At 46.3% G+C, this 16,452-nt stretch overlaps 1 protein-coding gene across 3 annotated transcripts in view; it reads right to left on the reverse strand.

The window, feature by feature from the left end:
• Nucleotides 1–6,867, reverse strand: part of TICAM1 (TIR domain containing adaptor molecule 1) — a 29,014-nt gene extending 22,147 nt beyond the window's left edge. For 2 of the 3 annotated variants that reach the window (XR_008686446.2, XM_088838902.1), the window contains exons 1-2: nt 6,527–6,867; nt 3,793–3,848 (exon numbers count right to left, since the gene is read on the reverse strand). The gene's annotated coding sequence lies outside the window, so the exon portion shown is untranslated. The remainder of the gene's footprint in view (nt 1–3,792; nt 3,849–6,526) is intronic. The other variant, XM_055430127.2, reaches the window with a different exon arrangement.
• Nucleotides 6,868–16,452: the final 9,585 nt, after the last annotated feature.

The raw sequence follows: 16,452 nt of genomic DNA on the forward strand, positions 1-16,452 counted from the left end.
AGGTATGACATAAATCAAATTCCTTATGACTATATAGTGGAAGTGAGAAATAGATTTAAGGGACTAGATCTGATAGACAGAGTGCCTGATGAACTACGGATGGAGGTTTGTCACATTGTACAGGAGACAGGGATCAAGACCATCCCCAAGAAAAAGAAATGCAAAAAAGCAAAATGGCTGTCTGGGGAGGCCTTACAAATAGCTGTGAAAAGGGGAGAAGCGAAAAGCAAAGGAGAAAAGGAAAGATATAAGCATCTGAATGCAGAGTTCCAAAGAATAGCAAAGAGAGATAAGAAAGCCTTCCTCAGCGATCAATGCAAAGAAATAGAGGAAAACAACAGAATGGGAAAGACTAGAGATCTCTTCAAGAAAATTAGAGATACCAAGGGAACATTTCATGCAAAGATGGGCTCAATAAAGGACAGAAATAGTAGGGACCTAACAGAAGCAGAAGATATTAAGAAGAGGTGGCAAGGATACACAGAAGAACTGTACAAAAAAGATCTTCACGACCCAGATAATCACGATGGTATGATCACTCACCTAGAGCTAGACATCCTGGAATGTGAAGTCGAGTGGGACTTAGGAAGCATCACTATGAACAAAGCTAGTGGAGGTGATGGAATTCCAGTTGAGCTATTTCAAACACCGAAAGATGACGCTGTAAAAGTGCTGCACTCAATATGCCAGTAAATTTGGAAAACTCAGCAGTGTCCACAGGACTGGAAAAGGTCAGTTTTCATTCCAATCCCAAAGAAAGGCAATGCCAAAGAATGCTCAAACTACCACACAATTGCACTCATCTCACACACCAGTAAAGTAATGCTTAAAATTCTCCAAGCCAGGCTTCAGCAATACATGAACCGTGAACTTCCAGATGTTCAAGCTGGTTTTAGAAAAGGCAGAGGAACCAGAGATCAAATTGCCAACATCTGCTGGATCATCAAAAAAGCAAGAGAGTTCCAGAAAAACATCTATGTCTGCTTTATTGACTATGCCAAAGCCTTTGACTGTGTGGATCACAAGAAACTGTGGAACATTCTGAAAGAGATGGGAATACCAGACCACCTGACCTGCCTCTTGAGAAACCTGTATGCAGGTCAGGAAGCAACAGTTAGAACTGGACATGGAACAACAGACTGGTTCCAAATAGGAAAAGGAGTACATCAAGGCTGTATATTGTCACTCTGTTTATTTAACTTATATGCAGAGTACATCATGAGAAACGCTGGACTGGAAGAAGCACAGGCTGGAATCAAGATTGCCAGGAGAAATATCAATAACCTCAGATATGCAGATGACACCACCCTTATGGCAGAAAGTGAAGAGGAACTCAAAAGCCTCTTGATGAAAGTGAAAGAGGAGAGTGAAAAAGTTGGCTTAAAGCTCAACATTCAGAAAACTAAGATCATGGCATTCGGTCCCATCACTTCATTGCAAATAGATGGGGAAACAGTGGAAACAATGGCTGACTTTATTTTTCTGGGCTCCAAAATCACTGCAGATGGTGATTGCAGCCATGAAATTAAAAGACGCCTACTCCTTGGAAAGAAAGTTATGACCAACCTAGACAGCATATTAAAAAGCAGAGACATTACTTTGCCAACCAAGACCTGTCTAGTCAAGGCTATGGTTTTTCCAGTGGTCATGTATGGATGTGAGAGTTGGACTATAAAGAAAGCTGAGCATGGAAGAATTGATGCTTTTGAACTGTGGTGTTAGAGAAGACTGCTGAGAGTCCCTTGGACTGCAAGGAGATACAACCAGTACATCCTAAAGGATATCAGTCCTTGGAAGGACTGATGTTGAAGCTGAAACTCATCCAACCAGTACATCCTAAAGGATATCAGTCCTTGGAAGGACTGATGTTGAAGCTGAAACTCCAATACTTTGGCCACCTGATGCAAAGAGCTGACTCATTAGAAAAGACCCTGATTCTGGGAAGGATTGAGGGCAGGAGGAGAAGGGGATGACAGAGGATAAGATGGTTGGATGGCATCACCGACTTGATGGACATGAGTTTGGGTGGACTCCGGGAGTTGGTGATGGACAGGGAGGCCTGGCATGCTGTGGTTCACGGGGTCGCAAAGAGTCAGACACGACTGAGCAACTGAACTGAACTCAAAATAGAAAAGTTGGTTGAGAAGGAAATGGCAACCCACTCCAGTGCTCTTGCCTGGAAAATCCCATGGACAGGGGAGCCTGGTAGACTACAGCCCACGGGGTTGCAAAGAGTCGGACACGACTGAGCTACTTTACTTTACTTTATATTTCCTCTTTCTACATGTAACTATTTTCTTTCTCTCAATCTAAAATAATGTATTTTATTATTCCACTAAATAATGGATGGTATTTATAATCCTCACTGATTTCTGAAGTAAAATATATTGCTACAAAAAAACAAAAAAGAAAAGTTGGGCAGTGTGAAAAAAGAAAAAATTTCACCCCACTAAACCCAACTTTGTTTCAGTAGGCTCGGATTTCACTTAAACTGCATACATATATATATAAAATAGAGTTTGACTCGAGATCTGAAAAAATACATACCAGATCTTGAAGAGTGAGTTCAAGAATGGGATTTCCCTGGTGGTCCAGTGGTCAAGACTCTGTGCTCCCAATGCAGGGGGCCCGGGTTTGATCCCTGGTGAGGGAACTACTGTCCTAAGACCCAGTGCAGCCAAATAAATAAATAATAAATATTGGCGGGGGGGGAAGAATTAGTATGAGAAAAGGGATGTAAGGAGCACAGGTGGACTGGAACCCAGGCTGCCTGAATCTAAACCCATTAACCCTGTGGTCTCCAAAGTATATCACCAGAGATTGCAGCGTCCATGGACTTGGTTACATGGCCTGAGAAACAGATTTATCTAGTTATAATTAAAATAGTCTGTGACATGAGCTCATGGCCAGAGTAGTTCTGGAGGAAAGTGGAAGACAGACAACTTGCTATAATGCAGGCACGAGTTAGCAGTAAGAAAAGGGCAAAATGTATACTTTCTCCTACCTCTGATGTGAGCTCACCATCATCAACAAAATGGGATCCAAAAGGACAACAAGCTTACTTTCAGATGGGACCACAAGTCAGCCAAAACTTATGGAAATATCAAAATTACTTGAAGTTCTGACCCTTGGATCAACTTTCTTTCCACCTCTCAGTGGCTCCTAGAAACAGCTGTGTATGTAGTAACTTAAAAAGAAAAAAATCACAGGGGACTCTACTCTGTCATGACATATACGGGGACAGAAACTTGAAAAAAAAAGAGTGGCTATATGTATATGCAGAATTGAATCACTTTCCGGGACACCTGAAACTAACACAACATTGTAAATCAACTATACTCCAATAGAAATTAATTTTAAAAAAGATAAAAAAAATCAGACAGATGTTGACACGCACCCTCCAATTTTTAACTGATAAAGGGCAACAGCTGAGAGAGTGTGAAGGATGGGACACGAGAGGGGCTGGACATTAAGTTCTATTTCATGCAGTGTTCACTCCGAAAATTCAAGTTCAATACTTAGGATCTGTGTCCTATTCTGAATTCAGGTTCTACGTCTATCAAATGTCAAAAGGAGGGACTTCCCTGGTGGTCCACTGGTTAAGACTTCACCTTCCAATGACGGGTGTGCAGGTTCGATCCTCGGCTGGGGAGCTAAGATCTCACATAACCTCATGGCCAAAGACCAAGATGTGAAACAGAAGCCATGTTGTAACACATTCAATAGACTTTTAAAATGGTCCACATTAAAAAAAAAACTCAAAACATGCTAAAAAGGAAAAATGAAACTTACCAACTCCCAACTACACCAGCAACAGTGTGAGAAGTCACTCTGAAACAGCCAACACTCTGCCAACATTAAACAGAGGAGATTGTGTGTGAAACTCAGATGTTTTGGTTTCTCTTGGAATTCGGACGGTCAGCGAGAACCTGCCAGCTGCGCTGGTCTGGGAGCCAAAGGCTGTCCCCTTTTACAGATCACCCATCTGAAGTGAGTCACCTCCAGGGCAACAGAGAGCAGTCAGAGAAAGCACGCCCTTGGGGTTCAGATCTCAGCTGTACTGCCTCCAGGCTATGGCCTTGGACTGGCCATTTACACGCCGGTGCCTCAGTCTCCTCCTCTGCGGATTGGGTACAAAGATAAAGCCCTTCCTACGAGGGCTGCCGTAGGTCTAATGAGTTAATCCATGTAGAGATGGTATAGACCAATGCCTGGCACATCCTGACGGCTCCACGAGCCTTCAAGTGCATGACGACTGCCCCACCCTGGCCCCCCGCCCCAGCTGAGGCACCGAGCTAGAGGCTCAGGGCTGGGTTTGTGCAAAAGCACACAGCACAGCCAGACTGAGAACCAGCCAGGCACGACCACTTCTGCTTGCCCTCCTGGCAAATTGCCTAAAATCACACCCTCTTTCTTCTCCATCTCCCTGTCTGCCAGCCTAAGCCCAGACTCAGTGCCCCCTCCCTAGACACTGTCTCCCCCAGCATGTTCCCCATCCATTCAATATGCCCTGCCCAGTGGTCACCCCAGCCTTCAGGAAACCTGGCTTTAATTCTGCCCTACTTTCCACGGCCTCCAGAGTAAAGTCCACTTCATACCTGATAGTGGGCACCTGGGCGGTGGGAGAGCCGCCACAAGAGTGGGGAACCTGGCTCTGCCACCTGCCAGCTTTTAGGAGCCTGTTTTTCAGCCTCAGTTTCCTTGTGTGTAAAACCAGCAGGAAAGGTGCCCTTGTCATGTGTGAGATTTTAGAGTAACAATATAATAAAGCATTCCTTGGTGGTCCAGTGGTTGGGGCTATGCACTCCCAATGCAGGGAGCCCAGCTTCAATCCCTAGTCAGGGAACTAGGTTCCACACACTGCAACTAAGATGTTTGCTTGCTGCAACTAAAGATCCTGCGTGCTGCAACCAAGACCCAAGATCCCAGCTGCCTCAACTAAGACCTGGTACAGTCAAATAAATAAATATTTTTTTAAAGAAAGAAAGTTTTCAAAAAAAGTTCCAAAGAGATATGGAAGTTAAAACATAACCAGACTATCTCTGGAAAACGTGTAGGAGACTCAAGGGGCATTTATTCAGTAAGTGTTTCTTCAGCACCTGCTATATGCTGGGCATTCTGCAAAGCAAAAGCCAACCCTGTGAGTTAAGACTACTTCAAAAACTGCCTGTTTGCCAGGGGTAAAGGGAGGCACAGAGGCTGAGTGACTTGCCCAGGATCACACAGGTAGAAAGTAAAGAGGCAGGAATTTAAACCAGACAGCCTGGCTACAGGGTCCTTGCCTTTATTCATTGCAGGCGATAGTTGCTAAGTCCTATCCAACTCTCTGCGACCCCATGGACTAGGTAGCTCACCAGACTCCTCTGTCCATGGGATTCTCCAGGCAAGAATACTGGAGTGGGTTGCCATTCCCTTCTCCAGGGGAACTTCCAGATCCAGGGATCAAACCCGTGTCTCCTGCACTGCAGGCAGATGCTTTACCATCTGAGCCATCAGAATAAAGCCCCCTTTATTGACTAAGCACCTGTTATGTACAGTCTCCTTCCCACGCCTGGATCTGAGGAATTATCAAGGCTGTCCACTAAAGAAGGAATCAGATACCTGTCCTCCGCACTTTGCACACAACGGGTCACAGTTTCTGCCCACTGTGGTTCCATGAGGACATTATTTGGCCCTTACTGTGTGCCCAACGTACTGAACAATGTCTACTGGCACACAGCAGGTGCTCCATAAATGTTTGTTGGAGGATGAATGAATGGCCCTAATTCGGAGGAGGACACAGAAGCCCGGGCAGACTCTGGAGCCTGGGGCTTCCACCAATCTTCCCCCAAACTCTAGAACCCACACCTCAGCCTGCCCAGGTCACAGGGGGTGCCCCTCCCGCAAACCGCTGCTCAGCCACAAGGAGAGGGAAGGAGTGCAGGTGCCAAGAAGAAGGTCTGGGGCCAGCCAGGCCCTGAGTGGTGCCAGCAGACACAACTGAGCCGACCTGGCTCCAATCCTGGGCCAGTACCAACGAACCCCGTACCCCACAGGAAGGTCTAGGGAATGAGGAGCTGATCATTCCCGGAGACCCATCTGAATGGGATGGAACCCATCTGATGGATGAGACCCACTGAAAGAAGTGCGCTGCGCCGTGGGAAGGGGTCCCCGAAGCCCCTGGAAAAAGTGGGGATTCAGTGCCCTGGAGGAGAGGGCAGTGGGAGTGGCGATCACGGGGCAGGAGGAACCCGGGCTGGAGAAGATAAAACGAGGAGAAGGAAAGGGGTATTGGGAAGGAAACGGAGCCTGCTGGGGAGGACTCCGGGTGTTGAGGAAGAGTAGGGGGGATAAGGACTTGGGCCAGGGAGGGGACCTGCAGCTTTGCGGCGGGGGACCTGAACGTGCATCGCAAGGACGTCCAAAGCTCCCAGGGAGGGCAGGTGGCCTTGACCCGTGGCGAGGGTTGCGGGGTGCCAGGCCCCCTGCCCCTGCAGGCTTGCGGGGGTCTCGGGTGACCCCAGGCCCTCGCCCCTTCCTCACCTACCTGGGGTCGCGGGGGCGACCGGCCGCACGGCTCGCGTCCTCGGGGCGGAGGTTGGTGGCCGGACGGCCTGGTGGCGGTGCCCGCGGATGGCAGAGAGCGGAGGGCGCGCCTGTAGCCCCGGGCGCGCGGCCTCCGCCCGCCCCTTCCGCGTCCGGCAAGGAGGGAGGAACCGGGTGAGATCACGCTTTCCCAGCGGGACCGGGAAAGTCCCCGAGGCGCCCCAGCGACGTCCTCGCTGCCTCCCCGGCTGCCACGCAGACCGTGTTTGGGGACCTCTGGGGGGCCCGGGCGCGGGAGGCCACCACGGGGCTCCACAGGGACAAAAACCCTGTCCACGGGGACCCATAGTCTAGTGAGAAAGAACCACAATTTAGTGCATCTCAATGGGTAATTAATGTTTTCCAGGAAATGAACAAAAGGGATGGGATAATTGGGGGCAGGGGTGAGGGTGGGAATCATGGCCACCCTGGAGGGGTTTGGGGACGCTTTTGTGGTTGGAAGAGGGGCAGACAGCGTGATGGCATATATATATATATATTTTTGGCCAAGTCACCCAGCAGGATCTTGGTACCCTCAGCAGGGCTTGAACCTGGGCCCTCCTCAATGAAAGGGCAGAGTCGGAACCAGAGGACCGCCAGAGAATTTGCAAGAGGGCATATCTTGAAGCCGCAAACGTGATGTTTTAAAATTCACCGGGAGCAGAACTAACTAAAGCCTGTAACCAAAAACAAACAAACAAAAGTAATAATTATATATATATATATATATATATAATTAAATTCACAGGGGTCCTAAACTTTTGGAAGGTCCTAGACCCCACTCCAGTACGCTTGCCTGGAAAATCCCATGGACGGAGGAGACTGGTAGGCTGCAGTCCATGGGGTCGCACAGAGTCGGACACGACTGAAGTAACTTAGCAGCAGCAGCAGCAGACCCAGGGCTTACATATGTATCTGGCACAGTTAAACCACAGTGCTCAGAGCCCATAGTGCTCAGAGACACCCGTGAAAATGTTTTAATTTCTTCTAAAATCAGAAAGAAAAAGCAAAGAATATAATCTACCTTAGATTACATGTGTCTTTAAACCAACATAGTTGTAAAATGTAATTTTATTTTTAATGAAGAAAGTGCCTACAAAAGCCATAAATAATACCTTCTACTGGGCCCCTTTGTCACCTGTAATCTCTTATCAAAATACCATTTGTTAGAAAAAACAAACTTCTGGTTACCCAGAGGAAAAGCAGTGTGGGTGAGGTTAATCAGGAATTTAGGATTAATAGGTTCATGAGTGCTAAGTCGCTTCAGTTGTGTCGGATTGTGCGACCCTGTGGACTGTAGCCTGCCAACTATAGCCTACCAGGTTCTTCTGTCCATGGGATTCTCCAGGCAGAAATACTGGAGTGGGTTGCTGTGCCCTCCTCGAGGGGATCTTCCCAACCAGCTAATATGGTTTTACTGTAGAGCACAGGGAATTATGTTCAATATCCTGTAATAACCTATAATGGAAGAGAATCTGAAAAATATATGTATTTTTTTCAATTTGCCATACACCTGAAGCTAACACAGCATTGTAAATCAACTATACTTCAATTTGAGTCCCTTGGACAGCAAGGAGATCAAACCAGTCAATCCTAAAGGAAATCAACCCTGAATACTCATTGGAGGGACTGATGCTAAAGCTGAAGCTCCAATACTTTGGCCACCTGATGCAAAGAGTCGACTCATTGGAAAAGACCCTGATGCTGGGAAAGACTGAGGGCAGGAGGAGAAGGGGGCAGCAGAGGATGGGATGGTTAAATAGCATCACTAACTCAATGGACATAAGTCTGAGCAAACTCCAGGAGATAGTGAAGGACAGGGAAGCCTGGTGTGCCGCAATCCATGGGGTCTCAAAGAGTCAAACACAACTTAGTGACTGAGCAGTAACACTTTGATTTTAAAAGTACCATTTGTTAGATTCATCAAACCCAATACAGGAGGTTACAACAAAGTCCATTATGTTGAAATATATTTTTTTATTTTTTCTATTTTCTATTTTTTTATTTTTTCTATTTTATATGAAGTATAAAAGTATACAGTGAAAGCAGTGTCAGACTTTATTCTTTTTGGGCTCCAAAATCACTGCAGATGCTGATTGCAGCCATGAAATTAAAAGACGCTTACTCCTTGGAAGGAAAGTTATGACCAACCTAGATAGCATATTAAAAAGCAGAGACATTGCTTTGCCAACCAAGGTCCGTCTAGTCAAGGCTATGGTTTTTCCCATGGTCATGTATGGATGTGAGAGTTGGACTGTGAAGAAAGCTGATCACCGAAGAATTGATACTTTTGAACTGTGGTGCTGGAGAAGACTCTTGAGAGTCCCTTGGACTGCAAGGAGAACCAACCAGTCCATTCTAAAGGAGATCAATCCTGGGTGTTCATTGGAAGGACTGACGCTAAAACTGAAACTACAATACTTTGGCCACCTCATGCGACAAGTTGACTCACTTGAAAAGACTCTGATGCTGGAAGGGATTGGGGGCGGGAGGAGATGGGGACGACAGAGAATGAGATGGCTGGATGGCATCGCCAACTCGATGAACATGAGTTTGAGTGAACTCTGGGAGCTGGTGATGGACAGGGAGACCTGGCATGCTGTGATTCATGGGGTTGCAAAGAGTCGGACACGACTGAGCGACTGAACTGAACTGAACTAAACTGAATAGTCAATTAACAATGTTATGATAATTTCAGGTGGACAGCAAAGGGACTCAGCCATATATATGAAATATATTTATTAAAATACTTTTAAAAAATACAGCTTAGTGATTCATCCTTGAATGAATGGATAAACAAAATGGAGTCTACCCACACAATGAGGTATTATTCAACCTTAAAAAGGAAGGAAATTCTGACACAGGCTGCAATGATGTGAATGAACCTTGAGATATTGTGCTCAGTGAGATCAACTAGAGAGGGAAGGATGAATATTGTGTGATTCCACTCAGGGTCCCTAGGGGGGTCAGATTCATAGAAACAGAAAGTAGGTGGTAGGTGCCACCCGCTGGGAGATGGGGAGTCGGTGTTTCGTGGGGACAGAGTTTCAGTTTGGGAAGATGAGAAAGTCCAGAAGATAGATGGTGGGGATGGTTTCACAACAAAGTGAAAGTACTTAATGTCACTGAGCTCTGCACCTTACAATGGTTAAAAGGTGGTACTTCCCTGGTGGTCCAGTGGTTAAGACTCCTCACTTCCACTGGAGGAGGTGTGGCTTTGATCCGTGGTCTAGGAACTAAGATCCCACATGTCACATGGTGCCGCCAAGACAAAAAAAAACCAAAGGGAAAAGAAAAAATGCTAAAAGGTAAGTTTCACCACAATAAAAACTTGCTTTCAAACACTTGCAAGACAAAAACTTCAAAAAGACTTCAAAATAGAGCTACACCCAAGCAAACAAACAGAACTTGGGGTTCCACTTCTGTGTGTATCACTACATTAACAAGATCTCATCCCTCCAGTGATTTCTCAATAGTAACAAGGGTCAACCGTATTTTGAGCCACCTGGGCCAATGCGACCTGATACGAAAATGTCTGTGGTTTTCTACTTGAGACAAAGCCACAAGAACTTCATTCATAATTGAGGAAATGGTAAATACCAGTTAGAGTCAGTGAGAATAAAGATATGAGGGTTTCCCCGCTCATTGGTACATTGGACACCCTGAATTTTATCATTAGTTCTCCCAAGCAGTGCATGGATTCCAGGCCAAAGTTGACTGAAAGGTTCTTGGGAGAGAGATGAAATGTAAATTATCTAGATACTAAGTCCCATTCCGTCGGCCTGCCCCACCCCCCCCACCACAATGCCTCACTCATTCCTAGTCTCCTGAGAGGGAGAAATGTTTTGAACCCATACTGTGATAGGCATGTCTAGTCTCTGGGGACATCTTGGGGTGGGGGTGGCGGAAGAAGTGGTCCATGCCCTTGGGGCCTCCCGAGCTGGACGGGGAGAAGGCATCCAAGCCGTCTTCCCACACCTCTCCCCACACCCGCACACCCACTTCTTGGAGCATCCCTTATGTGGCTGCTCCAAAACCAAACACACCTTGGTGGTCGTCTGATCCGGGTCTTAAAACAACCGTTCCTGGTTGGCTTATTGTTGTCGTTCAGCCACTCAGTCGTCTTCAGCTCACTTTGGTCTGGCTTTGCTGTTTATCCAAATTGGCCAGAAGTCAGCAAAGTTTTTCCTGTGAAGGACCAGAGAGTAAAATACTGTGCGTCTTATGGACCACAGTGTCTTTATTACAACTATCTGATGCTGCCCTTCCTTGTTACCCCAAAGCAATCACAGATGATATGTCAATAAATGAGTGTGGCTGTGTGCCAATAAAACTTTATAAAACCAGGCAGTGGGTTGGACAGTGATAGTAGTTTGCTGACCCTGGACATCAATGGTGTCAATGTTTAGCTTTATTCTGGGTGACTATGGGCTTCCCAGGTGGAGCTAGTTTAAAGAACCCACCTACCAAAGTGGGAGAGGCAGGAGACTTGGATTCGATTCCCAGGTCGGGAAGATACCCTGGAGTAGGAAATGACAACCCACTCCAGTATTCTTGCCTGGAGAATCTACTGGACAGAGGAGCCCGGCAGATTATGGTCCATAGAGTTGCAAAGAGTCGGACACAACTGAAGCTACTTAGCACACAGGCACTGGTGACTATGTCTCCAACATTTTTCTAAGCCAGTATATGTAACCTAAACTTTTTTATTTTCACCAAACCATGCAGCTTGGGGAAACCTAGCTCCCTGATCAGGGATCAAAACCATTCCCCCTCCAGTAGAAGCACGGAGACCTAACCACTGGACCACAAGGGAAGTCTCCAAACTTGGTTCTTTTAAAGTGTGCTGTGGTCTCATTAAGCATTGCTATATCACAGTTTGTTGAGTTCCCTGTCGTTTTTCAGGGGCTTCCCAGGTGGCTCCGTGGTAAAGATTCTGCCTGCCAATGCAGGAAATGCGGGTTTCATCCTTGGGTAGGGAAGTTCCCGGGAGAAGGAAATGGCAACCCAGTATCTAGTCTAGTATCCTTGCCTGGAGAATCTCATGGACAGAGGAGCCTGGGGGGCTCCAGTCCATGGCGGTCGCAAAGACTCAGACACGACTGAGCACAGCAGCAGCAGCTGTTATTGGACAAACTGGTTGCTGCCAATATCCCCCCCAAACAGGCATGGACACCTTATACGTTAGTGGTTATGAACACAGAGCGGGGAGGTGGAGGGGGAGTCTGAGTGAGTGCTGGGTTCAAATCCTTATTCTGATACTTACCAGCTATGAGATGGGACCACGGGCAAGTCCTCTGAGCCATGCCTCAGTTTCCTTCCCTTGTAATATAGCCACGGTAACAGCACCTGCTTCATGGGATTGATGAAAGGACTAGGTGATGGGGCTTCCCGGAGGGTCCAATGGTTCCATGCTTCCACCACAAGGGGGCATAGGTTTGATCTCTGGTCAGGGCCAAAAGAGTTGAGCCATTTCAAATGCTAAAAGATGATGCTGTGAAAGTGCTGCACTCAATATGCCAGCAAATTTGGAAAACTCAGCAGTGGCCACAGGACTGGAAAAGGTCTGTTTTCATTCCAATCCCAAAGAAAGGCAATGCCAAAGAATGCTCAAACTACCGCACAATTGCACTCATCTCACACACTAGTAAAGTAATGCTTAAAATTCTCCAAGGCTTCAACAATACGTGAACTTCCAGATGGTCAAGCTGGTTTTAGAAAAGGCAGAGGAACCAGAGATCAAATTGCCAACATCGCTGGATCATCTAAAAAGCAAGAGAGTTCCAGAAAAACATCTATTTCTGCTTTATTGACTATGCCAAAGTGTTCAGCTGTGCGGATCACAACAAACTGTGGAAAATTCTGAAAGAGATGGGAATACCAGACCACCTGACCTGCCTCTTGAGAAATCTGTACGCAGGTCAGGAAGCAACAGTTAGAACTGGACATGGAACAACAGATTTATTCCAAATTGGAAAAGGAGTACATCACCCTGCTTATTTAACTTATATGCAAAGTACATCTTGAGAAACGCTGGGCTGGATGAAGCACAAACTGGAATAAAGATTGCCAGGAGAAATATCAATAATCTGAGATATGCAGATGATACCACCCTTATGGCAGAAAGTGAAGAGGAACTAAAAAGCCTCTTGGTGAAAGTGAAAGAGGAGAGTGAAAAAGTTGGCTTAAAGCTCAACATTCAGAAAACTAAGATCATGGCATCCAGTCCCATCACTTCATGGCAAGTAGATGGGGAAACAGTGGAAACAGTGGCTGATTTTATTTTGGGGGGCTCCAAAATCACTGCAGATGGTGACTGCAGCCATGAAATTAAAAGACGCTTGCTCCCTGGAAGAAAAGCTATGACCGACCTAGACAGCATATTAAAAAGCAGAGACATTACTTTGCCAACAAAGGTCTGTCTAGTCAAGGCTATGGTTTTTCCAGTAGTCATGTATGGATGTGAGAGTTGGACTATAAAACTGAGCGCCAAAGAATTGATGCTTTTGAACTCTTGGAGAAGACTTATCTTATCCCTTGGACTGCAAGGAGATACAACCAGTCAGTCCTGAAGGAAATTAACCCTGAATATTCATTGGAAGGACTGATGTTGAAGCTGAAACTCCAATACTTTGGCCACCTAATGCGGAAACCTGACTCATTTGAAAAGACCCTGAAGGCGGAAGGAGAAGGGGACGACAAAGGATGAGAGTTTTGGATGGCATCACTGACTCAATGGACATGGGTTTGGGTAAACTCTGGGAGTTGGTGATGGACAGGGAAGCCTGGCAGTGCTGCAGTCCATGGGGTCGCAAAGAGTCAGACACAACTGAACTGGAGCCAAAAAAAAAAAAAAAAGGACTAGGTGACTTCATTGAAAGAGTTTCTAAGAGTTTCTAGGGTAAGTACAAAGAACAGGAACTTCTGGATCTTTTCAGACATGGAGAAGAAACACTCTCACTCTTACTAAACACTGCCAGAGATATTTTTTGTCCAAAAGAGTATCCCCGTTTGCACTCCCCCCGGAAGTGAACTGAAGGGCTTACTTCCCACATCTCCACCACCATGCCACTTTCTCTTTCTTAATTTGTACTGACGTGTAATTCACAAGCACTGAAGTCTATAAAGCTTAAAGGGACAGCTCAGTGGGTTTTTGGGCATGTACACACTTTCTGCAAAGAAGGCGATGGATGGCACCCCACTCCAGTACTCTTGCCTGGAAAATCCCATGGATGGAGGAGCCTGGTAGGCTGCAGTCCATGGGGTCGCTAAGAGTCGGACACGACTGAGCAACTTCACTTTCACTTTTCACTTTCATGCATTGGAGAAGGAAATGGCAACCCACTCCAGTGTTCTTGCCTGGAGACTCCCAGGGACGGAGGAGTCTGGTGGGCTTCCGTCTATGGGGTCACACAGAGTTGGACACGACTGCGGTGATTTAGCAGCAGCAGCAGTAGTACACACTTTCTGACCCAGAGATCAAATCTTCATTTGCAGTCAGATTCTTTACCATCTGAGCCACCAGGGAAGCCCTTCATATTTCACACACTCCCTGTAACCAACTTCCTTACCGAGAGGTGATTCCAACTGCTACAAGTCTCTGAGGGCCCCTTCTTTTTCCCTACCCACAGGACAACCACCAGGCTTGTTTCTCTCATCATAGCTTCAGTTTTGATCTTGGAACTTCATCAAAAGAGAACCCATGTGTGGGTGTGTTTGCATCTGCCTTCTTTCTCTCAGCAGCATGCCTGTGAGTTTCAACCACGTCCTTGTGAATATCAGTAATTCATCCTTGTTCCCATCTTTACGTAATGGGAGAAACAGTAAGATGGAACAGGAAGAGGGCCAGTATGGTGGTCTCAAGCAAGTTGGCAAGCTATTCCTGTAAAGGGTTAGATGGTAAGTCTTTTCAGCCTTGCAGGATACAGGTCTCCGCTGTGTAATTTTGCTTTAAAAATGTACAGATTCTTAGCTTGTGAGTCATGGGAACAGACAAATTCTTTGGATAGTATTGGCCCTCAGGCTGGTTTGCAGACTTTTACTCGGAATCATTTTACCACAGTGCCTGACACACAGCAAGTATTCATTTCTAAGAGTCGACAGGCCAATTTTCCATGGCATCTAATTTTGAATTTTTTCTGTGTTCTTTTTCTTACTACTACTCCAAAATGTTTAATCTTTTTTTTATTTTTGAAAAATAATTAACATACAATATGGCATTAAACTTAGGCGTACAACATCATGACTTGATGTATGTGTATACTGGGCTTCCCTGGTGGCTCAGATGGTAGAGAATCTGCCTGCAATGCCAGAGACCCAGGTTTGATCCCTGGGTCAGGAAGATCCCCTGGAGAAGAAAATGGCTACCCACTTCATTATTCTTGCCTGGAGAATTCCATGGACAGAGGAGCCTGGTGGGCTACAGTTCACGGGGTCACAAAGAGTTGGACAAGACTGAGTGGCTAACACACACAATATATTAACAATATATTGTGAAAGGACCACAATATGTCTAGGTAACATCTATCACCTCACATAGTTAAACATTTTTCTTTTCTTATGATGAGAACTTTAAGACCTACTCTCAGCAACTTTCAAATACACAATGCAATACTGTTTTGTTAATGTAACTTTACTTATTTTGGGCTGCACTGGGTCTCTGTTGCTGCTCAGGCTTTTCTCTATTTGTGGTGAGCAGGGGCTACCCTCTAGTTGCAGAGTGCGGGCTTCTCATTGCAGTAGCTTCTCTTGTTGCAGAGCATGGGCTCTAGGGTGTCTGGGCTTCAGCAGTTGCAGCACGTGGGCCTAGAGCTCAAGGGCTCCAGAGCACAGGCTCAGTAGTTGTGGCACATGGGCTTAGTTGCTCCCCGGCACGTGGGATCTTCCTGGATCAGGGATCAAACCCATGTCTCCTGTATTGGCAGGCAGATTCTTTACCACTGAGCCACCAGGGAAGCCCCTGATATAGATCATTTTTAAAAGTCTTCATTGAATTTGTTACAACATTGCTTCTGTTTTATGTTTTGGGTTTTTTTGGCCACAAGGCACGTGGGATCTTAGCTCCTTAACCAGGGATCGAACCTGCACCTCCTGCATTGCAAGATGAAGGTCTTAAACACTGGACCACCAGGGAGGTCCTGACCTTAGGATCTTTAAGTACACCACTCCACAGAATCTTTGCACGAAACTGCACTGAGCTGGTTATCAATGAAACTGAGGGCTAGAGAGGCAAAAGACCCTACCCATGGTCACACAGCAGGGACCAAGGAGCTGGCCAGTGGACCCCCATCCCATAACCAAGCTGCAGTCCAGCACAGCCAGGCCAGCACAGGACACTGAGCCCTTGAGAGCATGTCATAAATAGAATGAGCACAAAGTCCTGCCGTCACCAACATGGTTGACGGGAGGCGGACCCTTCCCCACTGTGCGCTCCATCTGTAAAGCTCAATTCCAGGGACTTCCCTGGCAGTCCAGTAGTCAAGACTTCCCAATGCACTTCCTCCCAATGCAGGGTGCCTGAGTTCAACCCCCGGCAGGGGAACTAAGATCCCACATGCCACTTGGCACAGCCTAAAAAAATAATTTAAATGAAATAAAGCATAAGACCAAAAAGGTTTGTATGTGAAGTGTACGGAATGGCCCTGGGCCAAAGTGGGTGGAGAATTTGGTTGCTGTTTTCTGGTAAGCAAACATTAGCACAGCAGTGGGAACACGGCCAGTCCCAGAAATGGACAGAAATTTTGGAAACCCCAAACTGGCAACCTTGAATTCCTCAAAGCCAGGATAAGTTCCCCGAGTTTGCTGTAATAAATGGCCACAAACACTGAGGCTGGAAACCGCCCACGTTATCATCTGACAGTTGTAGAGGTCAGAAATCTGGAGTCTTTT

Source organism: Moschus berezovskii, chromosome 8 (assembly GCF_049115385.1).
Source record: "Moschus berezovskii isolate FMDL1 chromosome 8, NW_MosBer_1.0, whole genome shotgun sequence".
Taxonomy (NCBI): Eukaryota; Metazoa; Chordata; class Mammalia; order Artiodactyla; family Moschidae; genus Moschus; species Moschus berezovskii.